Below are 14446 nucleotides of genomic sequence, written 5' to 3'. Positions count from 1 at the left end.
ATGGTATCGATATTATTCTTCCAGTATCGATACCCAAACCCAGATATCATCCACTTTTACTTTGAAGTATCAATACTGTTCATCCAGTATCGATACCCCTTGCCCAGAACTTACTTATTTTAACCTGAAAATTTATAGTTAAACTTCCCACTTTACTTTCTTTTTTGGCCATTAAACTCAACTACACTTATTAACACCGACTTACCTCACTTTAACACATTTAAACCTCCAAAATCCCACAATATCACTTGAAACTAAAAACCATACCAATTTATCAACATACCCCAAATCCTATTCCAACACCTTAGATTCCTTATTTCAGCTTATGACAAGTCAAATATGACTTCAAAATGCATTTAATAACTCTTTCTCAACAATTCACTCAACAACCATTTTTATTCAATTACTCATAATTTATCAATCTTTTAGTTTCTACTTCTCTATAAGCTTTCTCAAGCTTTCCTAATATCCCAAGAATCAAATCCAATAAGAAATTACAAGAAATAGCAAACTTAAAGATCCCTTACCTTAGCTATAGAGTCACGGTGGAGAGGAGGAATAAAGATGAAGAGAATTCTAGATATCCTTTAACCTTTTCTTTCTTTTTCCACATGTATATAATACACCACTTATGAATTTTAAATTTCATTGCTAAATGACCATTAAACCCTTCCATCTTTCCACCTTTACTAATCAATCCTACACCAAGAATTTCCAATTAAATATCTGAATTTACAATTTATCAAAATTGATCATGAAATTTTAAAATCTTACACTTTAGTCACTAGCCTGATATTTGGGATGTTACACATAGTCCTCTCTTCTGGTTCGAATGGGAGAGAGATTAATGTCACCTAGATTTGGGGCGTGATCAAGCGCAAGTTACTTCATCTTTCTTGACAAAAACTTATATGGTTTCCTATGCATGTTTCTAAACACTCTATTATTGTTTGGTTGGCTATCCTTGGTAGGCTCAATACTAAGGCGCATGAATATTGTTGTTGATCCTCTCTGTGTGTGCTTTACTTCTGCTGTGGAATCTAGAGAACATCTACTTTTTGTTTGTCCCTTTTTTTGTTGTATTTGGGAAAGGGTTCTTCAGTTATGCTATATTGGCAGGGCAGTTGCGGATTGGGAGCATGAATTAGCTTGGGCTTGCACCCAGATGACGGGTAAGACTCTACTAGCTTATGTTTTTAGAAGAAAGGAACTGTCTGATTTTTGGGGTACCACTTATTCGGTTGATGTAATCTCGATAGATATAAAGAAAATAGTAAGGATTAAAGGTATTTTATTAAAAATAGAGAATATTCAAATTACAATGAAGGGTTACAATCAAAATCGTAAACTAAACACATACTAAGGCATTTTACTAAACACAAAATATCTAGCCGCTTAAGATCACACAATGACCATGCAAAGATCACACAATGACCATGCAAAGAAAAGATTAAAAAAATATAACCAATTAAACTCGAACAAAAGGGAGATACGAGCATATCTGACTACATTGGTAAATGAATCACAAAAGATGAAAATATTAAAAGTGAATTTGGATCATAAAGTGAATTTATTAGTACTTCACATCAGTTATGTCATTGGTAGTGCCTATCCGTGTATAGTATTAACTCTAGATATTCCAAGTTCATTAAAATTAATTAAAAAAATGTTTGAATTTGAATATTATCTGATTTCTCACCTGTCGTCATCCTGATATGCTTCCCAAGTAGCCTAGAATAATTAAAAGACAAAAGAACAAAGCGTGAAAATAAGTTGAGCAAATGCAGGCTTTATGGGATCCCAAGCTTCTTTGCTCCAAATATCATCAAGAATCATTAAACATTTCTTCTCCTTCAGGAACTTAAAACAACTTCTCTGATATCTCTTCTTCTCTGGTTTTCCAGTCAACTTCAAAGGGAATGTTCAGACTAGACAAATGTCTTGCTAAACTCTTCTTTTCTGGCTCTGCTCAGAAACAAAAACCCAAACCAAATGATCAAAATGACCTTTAACTTGGTTATGATGGTATATCTTTTTGGCAAGAGTGGTCTTCCCCAGACCACCCATTCCACATATCAAAACAACCCCGGATGCACTTTCGTCGTCGACAATAACCGAGACCAGTTTCTTTACATCGATGTCTAATCCAACGATATTATCGTCGATAATGTGAGGGTAAGGCCACCTCGATTCACGTCTTTCGGCTGAAGAACTCAATTCACCTCGATTCCCGGTTTCTTGAAAACAAGTATTGATTCAACTATCTATACTTGTGGAAAGTGGGTTCAAACTCTACTATTTGAACAATGTATCATGCATTAGCTTAATGAGCAAAATGCTCAGGTAGCATAAGACTAGATTGAGAATATTCCACAATCACGTGACAAACATATGTAATACCTAATTTTGTCCGAACATTTCGAATCGAATTGAAGAGGATCGAAGGCCAATTGAAAGAGATTGGTGCATCGGGATCGAATTAATTCAAGTGGCTTTGGTGACGTGCATTTACTTAATCGGGTTTGGTGACCATATATGTTTATTATGGAACTTAAAGGACCAAATTAAATTATAGCTTTTTATGAAACCTAAATACCAAAAATATTAAAAATCCAAAAAAAAACCCAGTGTCCAAATACAACCATAATAAAGTCCATTTACATTTTAGAAAACCCAACCAAGGCCCAATACTCATTAGCTCGTGACAGTGGTCCCTTCCACTCCCTCTTCCTTGCTTCCACGTCAACGCCAGCAATAAGCAGCAACAGTGGTCTCCAACGCTTCACCTTCATCCCTTGACACAACTGACCGAGCAGGTTCCGCGCCAGAACCACATCTGCACCGAATGGTCCCCAGCAGCTCCCCTATTCACGCCAGCTGCCAGCACCTTAACCGAGCACCAGTGGTCCCTGCCTTGCCACAACAGCTCCTAGGCCACGTCCGGGACAGCTTCAACGTTCCAGCTCAGCCCCAAATGCTCCAACAGTGCAACAAACCAAATCCTCAGCATCCATGCAAGACAAAACAGAGGAATACATTACCAAATCCTCAGCCATGCAATAGGGGGTTCTATAAAAAAAACCCAGCATTTCTGATGTAAGGGTCGGTGACCTTCTGCCCCGATTCTTTTTCTTTTTTCGCTAGGAAAAAAGCAGTAGGAGGCTATCCATAAAATTTCCATGTAATCTGTCGAAAAAAGAAAAAGAATCGGGGAAGAAGATCCCTATCAATACAAAAGCACATTTCAAAGCTTTCTTTTTTTCTTTTCGTTGAATAAGCAGTACGTAACTAGAATAAAAAACGAAGAGGGGTCGTTTACCTTCCTTGAGCCTGAGTCGTCCCTTGTCGCCGGTTTTGTGGCCGTCGATGGTCTTTCCGGCCGCGCTTAGAGTGGATTTTTAGCCCTCAGTTCGGGCTTTTCTTTTAGGAAGGGAGAGCTTCGGTTTTGGCTGGGTTAGAACTAGGGATGTTGGCCACCATAGGTGGTGGCCGGTTAGAAACGCCGCCAAACACAGCAGTGAGGGCTAGGCCTTTTCGGCCGAGAGGAGGAGTTGAAGAGAGTTGGGGTTGGGGGTTGCTGCTCGGTTCGATTTGGATGGCCTTTTCGGCCTCCCCTTGGTTCGGTTGTCAGTCGGAGGTGGATTTAACGGCCATCCTTGCGATGGCCAGCGAATTTTGGGCTTGGTTCTTTGAAGGTGCTGCGCCGCATAGAGAGTGGGGGGTTTGAGAAGATGAGTTTTGTTTAGTTAGGTTTAGTTTAGGTTTTTTTAGATTAATAATTAGGTTATATATTATAGTTTAGGAGAAAATCACATATTAGTCCCTCTAGGTTTAGCGTGTTTTCCCCTATCAGTCACCTGATCTCCTCATTTTGTATTTCTTTGAATTTGTGGCTTTTTTTTTGCTTTCATTTTATTGTGGTCACTGACTAATTTTGATTTGACTACTGTTTTCTTATTTTGTTGCATTCTGGTCCCATTTATTAAAATATGAATATTAAATGCTAATACGACCTCGCGATGACCCGTCCAGGGGTATGATTCGCGTTATTCATGATCAGGATAAAATTCTAATTTTTTAACCGCTAATTTACTAATTGCTAATATTTTTATATTCGAATCATTTTACGACCTCGAGATGACCCATCCTGGGTATAATTCGCGTTATTTATGGTCCGGTAACAATTAAAAATGACCCCTAACTTATACTTTTATATTTGATTGTTTAATTATTATTATTTTATTTTTTCCCTTTAATTTTCTGCATCTTCAATTTCTGCCTTTAAATTTTAACATTTACATTTCAGACCTTTAAATTTCAGCTTTTAATTTTCTGCACAGTTTCGATTGAATCTTTATATTATGATTCCTCACATTTTGATCCTTTTACTTTATGCTTTAGTTCCAGCTTTGCATTTTTAATTTATTACAATGTAGTCCTTTTACTTGGTAATTGCTTTTAATTTCATCTTTAATTTCAATTTCTTTAAATTTAGTCCCAATTTTAGATTTTAATATTAAACCTTTTGATTTAGATTTTTAATATTTTAGTCCTTGATAGATCACTTGATTTTTTTTGGTTTAATCCTTAAATATAGGTTCCTGAATTTTGGTTACTAATCCTTTAAATTAGGAGATTTCTTAATTTGGTCATCACTTTTGCTCGAGGTTTCGAATTAATTATTTGATATGCCATAATTTATTTAAATTAATTTGGATTAATATTGGAGCCTATATCTTATGCCTAATTTCATATTTAGTCATTAAACTAGGAGAATTATTAATTTGGTCCTCGCTTTTGCTCGAGGTTCCAATTTAATTATTCGAATTTCACAATTGATTAAAATTAATTTAAGTTAATATTGAAACATACATTTTTAGGTTTTAATCCCCTAGATTTTTTTAATCTCATAATTTGACACTTTAAGCTAGGGAGAAACTTTAATTCATGCATTATAATTAGGAAGGGAGGAATTATTAAAATTTTAGGAATGGAGGAATTTACAAAATTTCAAAGGAACGAAAATATATTTTCAATAAAAATACAAAAAAAATTAAAAATTTATTATAATTTTAAATTTTCAGGAATTGTTACCCCATCTGCTCCCTCGATTCATTCTTGTACAAAACTAGGGATGGTCAAAATACTTGAATCCGACGGATCTCAACCCAATCCGATTCTATAGGTTGTAGTTTTTATAAAATTTTAGGGTTCGGGTCAGAGTTAAGTTTAAGGTGGAAAAACGAACCCAACCCTATAAATTATTAATTTATCCTTTTATATATAATATATTTAAAATTTTAGGAATTTTTAATTTATATTATTAAAATATATTCTTTAATTATTAAAAATGTAAAAGTTATTATAAAATATATTTAATTGTTTAAAATATAATAAATAATTATAATTATAATGTTATAAAATATATTATTTTAATTATTTTAAAATATTAATATATTCGATCGAATCAAATCAAAATCGGAGTTTTAATCTAATATTTGAGACGGAAGTGAGACGAAAAAATAAAATAAAATTCATCATAACAAAATAGATTCAAATATAAAAAATATATTTTAAAAACATGATCGGACAGTTAAAAAATCGATCTGACCCACTAAGGATGACAAACAACGGGTTGGATGTGGATACCCCCTCCTCCATCCCCATACCCATCTAATATTTTCAAATCCACCACCCGCCCACCAGTCATGATGGTAACAATTTTTAAATCTACACCCGCCCACGCGGATATATTCTCAAATTTATCCCCACTCCCACTACCCAACTGGAGACGTACTCTGCTAGACTCGCCTGACATCAATCTTAAGTTATATATAAGCAACAAACATAAAACAAACACGTTCATTAAAAAACATAATAAAATAAACTAATGATTATCTGAGTTAAGTGTTAATATAGATCTTGAAGTACATAAAATATCATAATAAAATTATACTCATCTCTGCCTTAATTAAAACGAATATAATACAAAAATCCACGAAATTATACGCGTTTGACATCACTACGCCCCCACCGCGTGCCATTCCTTGTACAGTACCTTTCATAAAGGTTTTGGCAGGGCTTACTATAATGTCCCACATCACTTATTTACGTGGTGCGTACGTGAAATAAGATACAACAAGCTCACCGACACTACTGCTTAAGATACCAATTGATTTGAACCGCTCAAATTTGATCCGATCAATTTTTGAATTAAGTTAATTCGATTTTAATTTAATAATTTAATAAATAAAATCTGACTTGTATTTATAAATTTAATAAATATATATTTTTAATGAATATAAATCAAATAAATTTGTATTAAATTTAAAAACAAATCAAATTAAATATAAATCAAACAAATTTCAAATTAAAATAAATATTATTTAACTAGCGATCAATTTGGTCGATAAAGATACCTGTCACTGCTATAAGAGTCGGGGCTTCTGTTTTTATCATCTCTTAAGCTTAAACAAAAATGGAAACTTGGTTCATCATCCTTCTCACGATATCCAGTTCCCTTCTCCTCAAACCTTTCTTCAACCTCTTCTCCTCACCCAAGCTCCTTCTACCTCCCTCCCCTCCAGCTTTGCCTCTCGTCGGGAACTTCTTATGGATCCGAAAACCCGTTTTCCAAATCGAACAAAACCTCCGCAGCCTCCGCCGTACTCTCGGCCCTATCCTCACTGTCCACATCGGTCCACGCACTTCCATCTTCGTCTTCGATCGTTTTCTGGCTCACGAAGCTTTGATACAAAGAGGTTCGCTGTTTTCCGACCGACCCAAATCCCTCCCCACTCAAAGATCATGAACAGCAACCAGCATAACATCAGCTCCGGATTCTACGGCCCGTTATGGCGGCTTTTGCGGCGGAATTGACTTCGGGATCCTGCATCCATCGCGTGTGAAGTCGTATGCTCATGCACGGAAATGGGTTTTGGACATTCTTTTCGATGGTTTACAGCAAAAGGCTAAAAATGGTGACCCGGTTGTGGTTTTGGTTCATTTCCGATATGCTATTTTGTGCTTACTGGGTTTGATGTGTTTTGGTGATAAACTTAGTGAAGAACAGATTAAAGAGATCGGAGCTATTCAAAGAAGAGTGTTGACTGCTTCGGGAAGATTCAATTTGCTCAACTTTTGGCCTCGAGTCACCAAGGTTTTGCTTCGAAATCGATGGGACCAATTGTTTCAGCTTCGAAATGATCTCGAAAACGCGTTGATTCCATTGATAAGAGCAAGAAAAGAAGCTAAAAACGACGATGACTCGGATTCAGTGTTGGCATATGTTGATACATTGTTGGATTTGGAATTACCGGAAGAAAAAAGGAAGCTTGATGAGAAAGAAATCGTAACTCTGGCCTCCGATTTCATCAATTCCGGCACCGACACAACCTCCACCGCTCTACAATGGATCATGGCGAATTTGGTGAGATACCCTCACATCCAAGAGAGATTGTTCGTGGAAATCAAAGGTGTTGGCATTGAAGAAGAGATCGGAGAAGATGATCTGCAAAAGATGCCTTATTTGAAAGCGGTGGTTTTAGAGGGACTAAGAAGGCACCCACCGGTGCACTTCGTGTTGCCTCATTGTGTGACGGAAGACACCGTCTTGGGAGGTTACTCGATCCCCAAGAAAGGGATTGTGAACTTCATGGTGGCGGATATGGGGTGGGATCCGACGGTGTGGGAGGATCCGATGGCGTTTAAGCCGGAGAGGTTCATGGCGGATGATGGTGGGGAAGTGTTTGATATAACAGGGAGTAGGGAGATAAAGATGATGCCTTTTGGCGTTGGGAGGAGGAGTTGCCCTGGGCTTGGGTTGGCTTTGCTTCACCTGGAGTATTTTGTGGCTAATTTGATTTGGAGATTTGAATGGAAAGCCATGGATGGAGATGAGGTTAGCTTGGAGGAGAAGATGGAGTTCACGACTGTCATGAAGACTCCTTTGATGGCACATATCTCACCAATGAAGGGATGAGCTTTTACTTGTCCTTTTCTACTTAAAATTATCAAATTATATAGCAATCATGTACCGGTTCTTTGTACGGCCGTAAATGATTCGAGTTTAGATGCATAACATTATAAAGTATTATTTTGTTGAATATTTTTATTGTTAAAATTTATAAAATATTTTTTGATTATTAGACGTTTTATTGAATATTTATATATTTTAAATTTATCTTTTTTTAAAAAGAAAATTTGATGTCAGTTTAAATCTGATTTGACTATATATATATTTCAAACTCGTTTTTTTATAGAAAATTTGATTTCAATTTAAATTAGATGTTAATCTATTAATTAAGATATGAATTCAACAAGTTAACATCTAATTTAGCGTGTTGTTAATTTTTTTTTAATAAAAAAGACGAATTTGGAATATATGAATAATCGGGTTAATATTCTGTAACTTTTAATAGCTAAGAGACTTAACAAATTAATATCTTATATTCATGAATTATTTTTTAATTTTTAACGGGATTCAACAAATTAACACCTTATAGTGGGAATTGGTGATCATTTGTGTATTTTACCTTTATTTTTAAAATGTTTATGTCATTGAGTTTATTTAAATTTTTTATAATTTTTATGTTCGATTTATTTAGTATTCGTATATATATATTCGTTTAATATTTGTGAATATTCATTTAATATTCGTGATGTATTCGTTTAATATTTATAACATATTAATTTAACGTTGGTCAAATGACAAAATTACATTATTGGTTATTCATTTTCATAGATTTCATAATTTGAACTTTAAAATTTACTTTGTGTTCAATTTAGTCCCTATATTTATAAATATTTTAAATTTAAAGAATAATAATAAAAGAATAATCACGTAAACGAATTTATAAAGTCAATAAACCTAGTTATAAATGAGTTAATAAATAGTTTGTGGATATAAATGAATTAAACACAACTTTGTTCTTGTTTGTTTGTTTATTAAATGAACACAAAATTTTATTTATATTTGTTTATTTAGTTAATAAGCAAACACAAACGAATATTATATGAACGGTACATAAACAATCTATCGAACGTTCTTTTCAGCTTAGTGACCCCTTATGCAAGATTCCTTGTAATTTCGAGTCTTGTGAATGAAGAAAATAAGCAATCCGACTCGACTACGAAATAACCAAAGGCTCTTGGATCAAAATGACAACATAATAACCTCAGCAGCTGTACAAAGGCTCCAGCTTGAAGACTGGATAGATTAGATTGGTGTCATTCATAGGCTGTACAAAGATCCTGTACACAATGCCAAATAATACAGAAATCAACGTAAATATAGGGTCATGCTTTGTTCGTGGAAATGAATCACCTTGATCCTTCTTTTTCATAAGAATGGCGAGAGCCTCTCCTCGGCTTTCTTCGGAAAGGCTTGCACGCCTCGATGCTAAGGTCAACGGCAGCCGCGAGTGCCATGAAGATGGCAGCATCCTCTATGCATGTTACGTGTCGCATGGCCAGTTGCACCGACGGTTTGCTGCTCTTACTTTCCCCGTAGACTCTGCAGCTCATTACAAAGTCGCCCGGGTTCGGGGTTAATGCTGAAAAGTCTCTGCTGCTTTGTGGACTTGGTAGAGGAGTCGGTGCCACTTGACGCATTTGTTTTTCGGTGTCGATAAAAATTCTCCGCCCTTTTCGGCATTAATATGTATCTCGGACATGAGAACCTCTGCTCTGTCCTGGACTTCAGACAACAGGTGAAATCGGCAGCACACATAGTCTCTGATGCCACACTCACGCCATGCCTCGAGTTTTCCCCAAGGCAACCAGCTCTCTGGCCTTAAAGCGTCAGGATGAAGAATCAACCAAGTCCCGGGTTGGACTTGGCAACCCAATCGCAACCTGTTGATGGTACAAAGGGCGTGGTTATGAAGGCCGCCGCAACAGCCGAGCCAGACAGATCGTGTATCTTCACCTTCCATCCTTTCCTCTCTCTTCTCCCTGTCTCTATGTCTAAATTGTCTCCCGAACCTGACAAGTAAGTGTTCAATGAATCAACCTGCACTACCCTGCAGTTCAAAACAACCATGGATACTTTCATTCCAAGAATCCTTCCGAACTAATTGCAGCATTTCAAAATTAACTCGAATAAATGGAAACGGATGAAGGAACTCATGGCTTTACATAACCTGTCTCGACTGAATTCGCAACTAAAAATCGGTTGTTTTACGGCACCTTGAAGCTGTACAATCTGAGGACTTTGCACCGTCGCATCTTCGAACCGGAATACATATCTTGGATCAGGATCTAGTTTTACTCTCAAATGAAGTTCAGCTCCTGGTTTTCCATTCTCATGTTTGTTTTTACCGATCCCGATCCATCCATTGAAAAGAATCACCGGCTTCCCTTCACCCCATTCAGGGCCGACAGCCAACTTGAATGTCCCGATCTGATGTCTCTTGACTCCGACACCAAAATGCGTCCCCTTTCTCCCAGTGAAGACAGTGATCTCAAGATAAGCATGGTGGTTGTAAAAACAGCCGGGTGTCAGCAAAGACTTCAAATCAGACTCTTCGAGATAAAAGCTAGATGCAATACTGTGAACATCAGGCATAGCTTCGGGTGATAACACTAAAGGAATTACTGTTGTTTGGACAGGGAAACCTTGGAGTCGTATCTCACATGAACATGGGGCAGAGAATGCACGAATTCCGGCTCTCGAAGAACCCAGGGGCGTTCCACGAATCCTCAGACCCAGTGAGTCTATTGACAACCTAATGAAAGCCAGAGGATCCATTGTTGTCACGCGTATTTCCTCATTGTAAAAATCTTTAAGCTACAAAGACTTGACAATCCTGTCATTGCAGCAAGCAAATGAAGATTAGATAACTTCAATCAAACATAAAAGGTGACAAGGTGGCATATAGGCTGCACAATAGAGTTGTCTAAGCATGAAGTTCTCGACCGGAGTCGGTTAAGTAACTACATCAGCTTAGTTCGCAATGGAGTTGCCTAACCATCTATTTATTATCGTATACATTATGCCGGTATGTACGTTTCCTTGTTATACTTTTCTGCTTTTGCTTATTCTCCATAGTTCAAACTTCACAGTTGATTCAAAGATGCTTCAAATAGAACACTAAAATCACTGGAAAATAACAAATATTCAACCAATTCATGCAAGAATAAGAAACCAGAAATAGGGAGAATCGACCAAAAGCTGAAACAGATCTAAAAACTCCGGCAATGTAAACTAGAGTTCCTGTCATCTATGGCACATAGAAGGTTGAGGCAAAAGTTGAATTATTGGAAACATCAACAGAGCTAAAGCACACAGATTTGGCAAATCTTTTAGTAGGGAAAATTGTGTTTCGGTTTCTGCAAAGAAGACTACTAAAGATCCTAGAACCACTGGACACCTCATTTTCTGCACAGCCCTAAGAAAGAACATGCCTAGAAACAGTCATTTTCCAAAGGTTTCATTCATCATTTCCATACATGAAATTAATCATATATACACACACATATATATGTATATGTATTGGTGTGTGTGTGTGTGTGTATATATATATATATATATATATATATATATGAAGACTTCAGTATCTTAAGTGAAATTTCATCATTCACCTAACAATACAATCTGGTTTTAGTTATCCATTTGGCTCTTCCAAGTTTCTCCTAGAACAGCAAATTGACCTCATCTGAACCAAGAGTTTCCATGATTAAGCTTCCATGAAAAAGGACAATGGTTCATTAAAATCCCACATTAAAAAAGAAGAAATATTTTACTTAACACTTTTCCATTGACAAACCCAAAGGAATGCCCTTCTAACTTGAACTCAAAATGAAAAATCCACTTGGAAAGGAAATCCCACATAGAAATTCCAGCTTAAAATGAAAACTCCACATTGAATTTCAACAAATATTTATTGGTTACTTGCAAAGCAAACAAAAACCATTGAAACCCAACTTAAAAAACAGCTAAAAAAATCTTCATCCACCAACTAACAGAAGTCAGTCACCCAAAGTAACCCATAAACTTGAGAAAAATATTTTTATTATAATTTATACAATTCTTTGTAAATCTTTATTCTGTGTAAACTATAAAATATTAATGTATAGAATTCTTTGTAAATCTTTATTCTTTTGAAGTATTTCAAAAACAAATCTTGAAAATAGCTATTTAGAGTCAAATTGTAATTTTTTTACCTCGTTGAACGTGATCAAATTGATTAATATCAATGTTATTATAAATTGTTAGAAAGAGATTTAGTAATAAGATTCATTAATTGATTAAGTGGTCATTAATGCTTATATTGTCTCATTTTATGCTGGTTCGAATCTCAATATTTGTTTTGAACAAAATATATAAAAATCATAATTTCCTGAGAAATTTTCAAAAAATCCCTCCATTTTTTCCATGCCCAAACTAGACTCAATTCATAAATTGTATTGTACACCAACATAATTTTGACCAAAATGTGAAAAATAAATGGCCTCAAAAGAAAGGAGAAGAGAACTCCAATTGCATGTGCAAGTACGAGGGAATGGGTCCCAAAACCATAAAAATTGAGTCACTCTCTTCACTAGAACATGCAAAGAGTGATACTACTAGAGTAGTAGATTGTTTGTTTGTTGTATGTTGATAAATGATAAAATAATATTTTATTATATAATGATATCGAATATAACAAACATTTATATGATTAGGGACGGAATTAGGATAAGATAATGAGAGTAAATTACATATGGGCCTTAAAAATCATGAGCCAATAAATTAGAGGGGCTAAAGCCTAAAGGCTTATTTTGCATGAAATTTAAATTTTCAAGGACTTAACGACTATATCAATAAGATTCCCACTCATTCAGATATTGATTATCATGTCAATAAGATTAACGACTATATCAATACCAGTCAAAATATGTGTTAGAATCCAAAGATTCCCGGCCAAACATTTCAATTGAAGCATTGAAAGAAGATGAAGAATGGAACTTGTTTGAGAAAATGGCTGGTCATATTGTTGAAAGATCTGAAGTAATATCACCCAGATGTGTTGTCAAAATTATCCAGATTGGAAGAACTATACATATATGATAGCTTTGATGGATGTTTCCTCAAATATCCTTTTTATTTACAAAACTTTTGTGGTTCATTAATGGTGTATGAACTTGAATAGCAAAAACACACTGTCTGCAACAAGTCTTGTGCTTTGAGCTACAACGACAGGAGCTTGTGGAATAGTTTCCAACTAAAAAGCTAAAGTGAGACTCCTAAATATTTAAAAACCAGTAATCTTGTTTACAACTCTTCTTCAATGGTCATTGTTACGATTGATTGATGAGAATAAATGAATCACGATGGTTATAGGTTGTTCACCCTTTCTGTTTTAGGTAAAGAGTAATGGTTGATGATCAAACAACTGATCGATATCAAAGTCTTTTATCTTCACAGGACGGTAGAAGAGGGACAATGGAAGAGGGAAAGTTCATACCTTCTATCAGTCTTGATTAAATGGTTTTATAATGACACTTCATGTTAGTGTTAGACGTAGGATCTTTATTGCTATTCGTAGGTTGACAAGTTCAGTAGATACTGCCGACTGACAATAGATTTAGCTTTGATAGATCACGTGGGTTTATCAGAGATCATATCAGGAGGTCGTTGCTTTTCAAGGCCTTTCTTTCGAAGATATTCTTCCAAAGTTTTAATTATAGAAGAATTTTCTTAAAAGCTCTAAGACGCAGAGATCTATTCTACGGAAAAGATTTGAATGAAGTACAATTACTACCATTCATTTACATGGTTAAAAAGAAAGGCAATCAAGGAAACATGCAGAAATATCCAAAAATGAAGATGAAAACGGTTTTTTATTTTCAAAGGAAAAGAACATAAAAAGTTTCTATAAAAATATAAAATTATTTCATGCGTTTGATTAATTAAAGTACCCAAATAACCTAATCGAGTGCAAAAAAAAAAAGGACTATAATTGATTTTTCTGAAATAATTCGAGGTCATTTTTAACCCTTAAGCTTATTGTTTTCAATTATCAAATATTTATATCTATAATATTATTGAATGTTTGATTAAATTTAATACTCAATTAAAAATGACTAAAATATCTTTATTTCAAACTTATATTAGAGGCTAAGTGTTTGGAAATAGGGATGTGCATGGGTCGGGTTGGGACGGATTTTTGGCCGACCCGACCCGAGAATAAGAAATTCTCCACTCGAAATCCGACCCGATCCGAAATAATAAAAAATATTATTTTTATTCAATAAAAACAGTGACTTAATTGAAAAAATAATATATAAATGAATATTGTTGTAATTATTTCTAAATATATAAGGTAAAATTATTTTTTTCTGATCGGGTCGGGTATTGTTCACCCTAAACCCGAACTTGACCCGATATGAACATCACATTAAAAAAAACTCGACCCGACTTGAAATTGATTTTTTTTTAAAATGACTCGATCGAGGCGGATCG

The 14446-nt window shown here is 35.1% G+C and overlaps 2 pseudogenes; one reads left to right on the top strand and one right to left on the bottom strand.

The window, feature by feature from the left end:
• Nucleotides 1-6438: 6438 nt before the first annotated feature.
• On the top strand, nucleotides 6439-8064 carry LOC120202936 (annotated as a pseudogene).
• Nucleotides 8065-9252: 1188 nt separating this feature from the next.
• Nucleotides 9253-10778, bottom strand: LOC120202937 (annotated as a pseudogene).
• Between the last annotated feature and the right edge of the window lie 3668 nt (nucleotides 10779-14446).

This window comes from Hibiscus syriacus, unplaced genomic scaffold (genome assembly GCF_006381635.1).
Source record: "Hibiscus syriacus cultivar Baekdansim isolate YM2019G1 unplaced genomic scaffold, ASM638163v2 tig00009009_pilon, whole genome shotgun sequence".
Classification (NCBI taxonomy): Eukaryota; Viridiplantae; Streptophyta; class Magnoliopsida; order Malvales; family Malvaceae; genus Hibiscus; species Hibiscus syriacus.
Note: the sequence above shows the minus strand (reverse complement) of the source record. Positions and strands in the feature narration are given on the sequence as shown.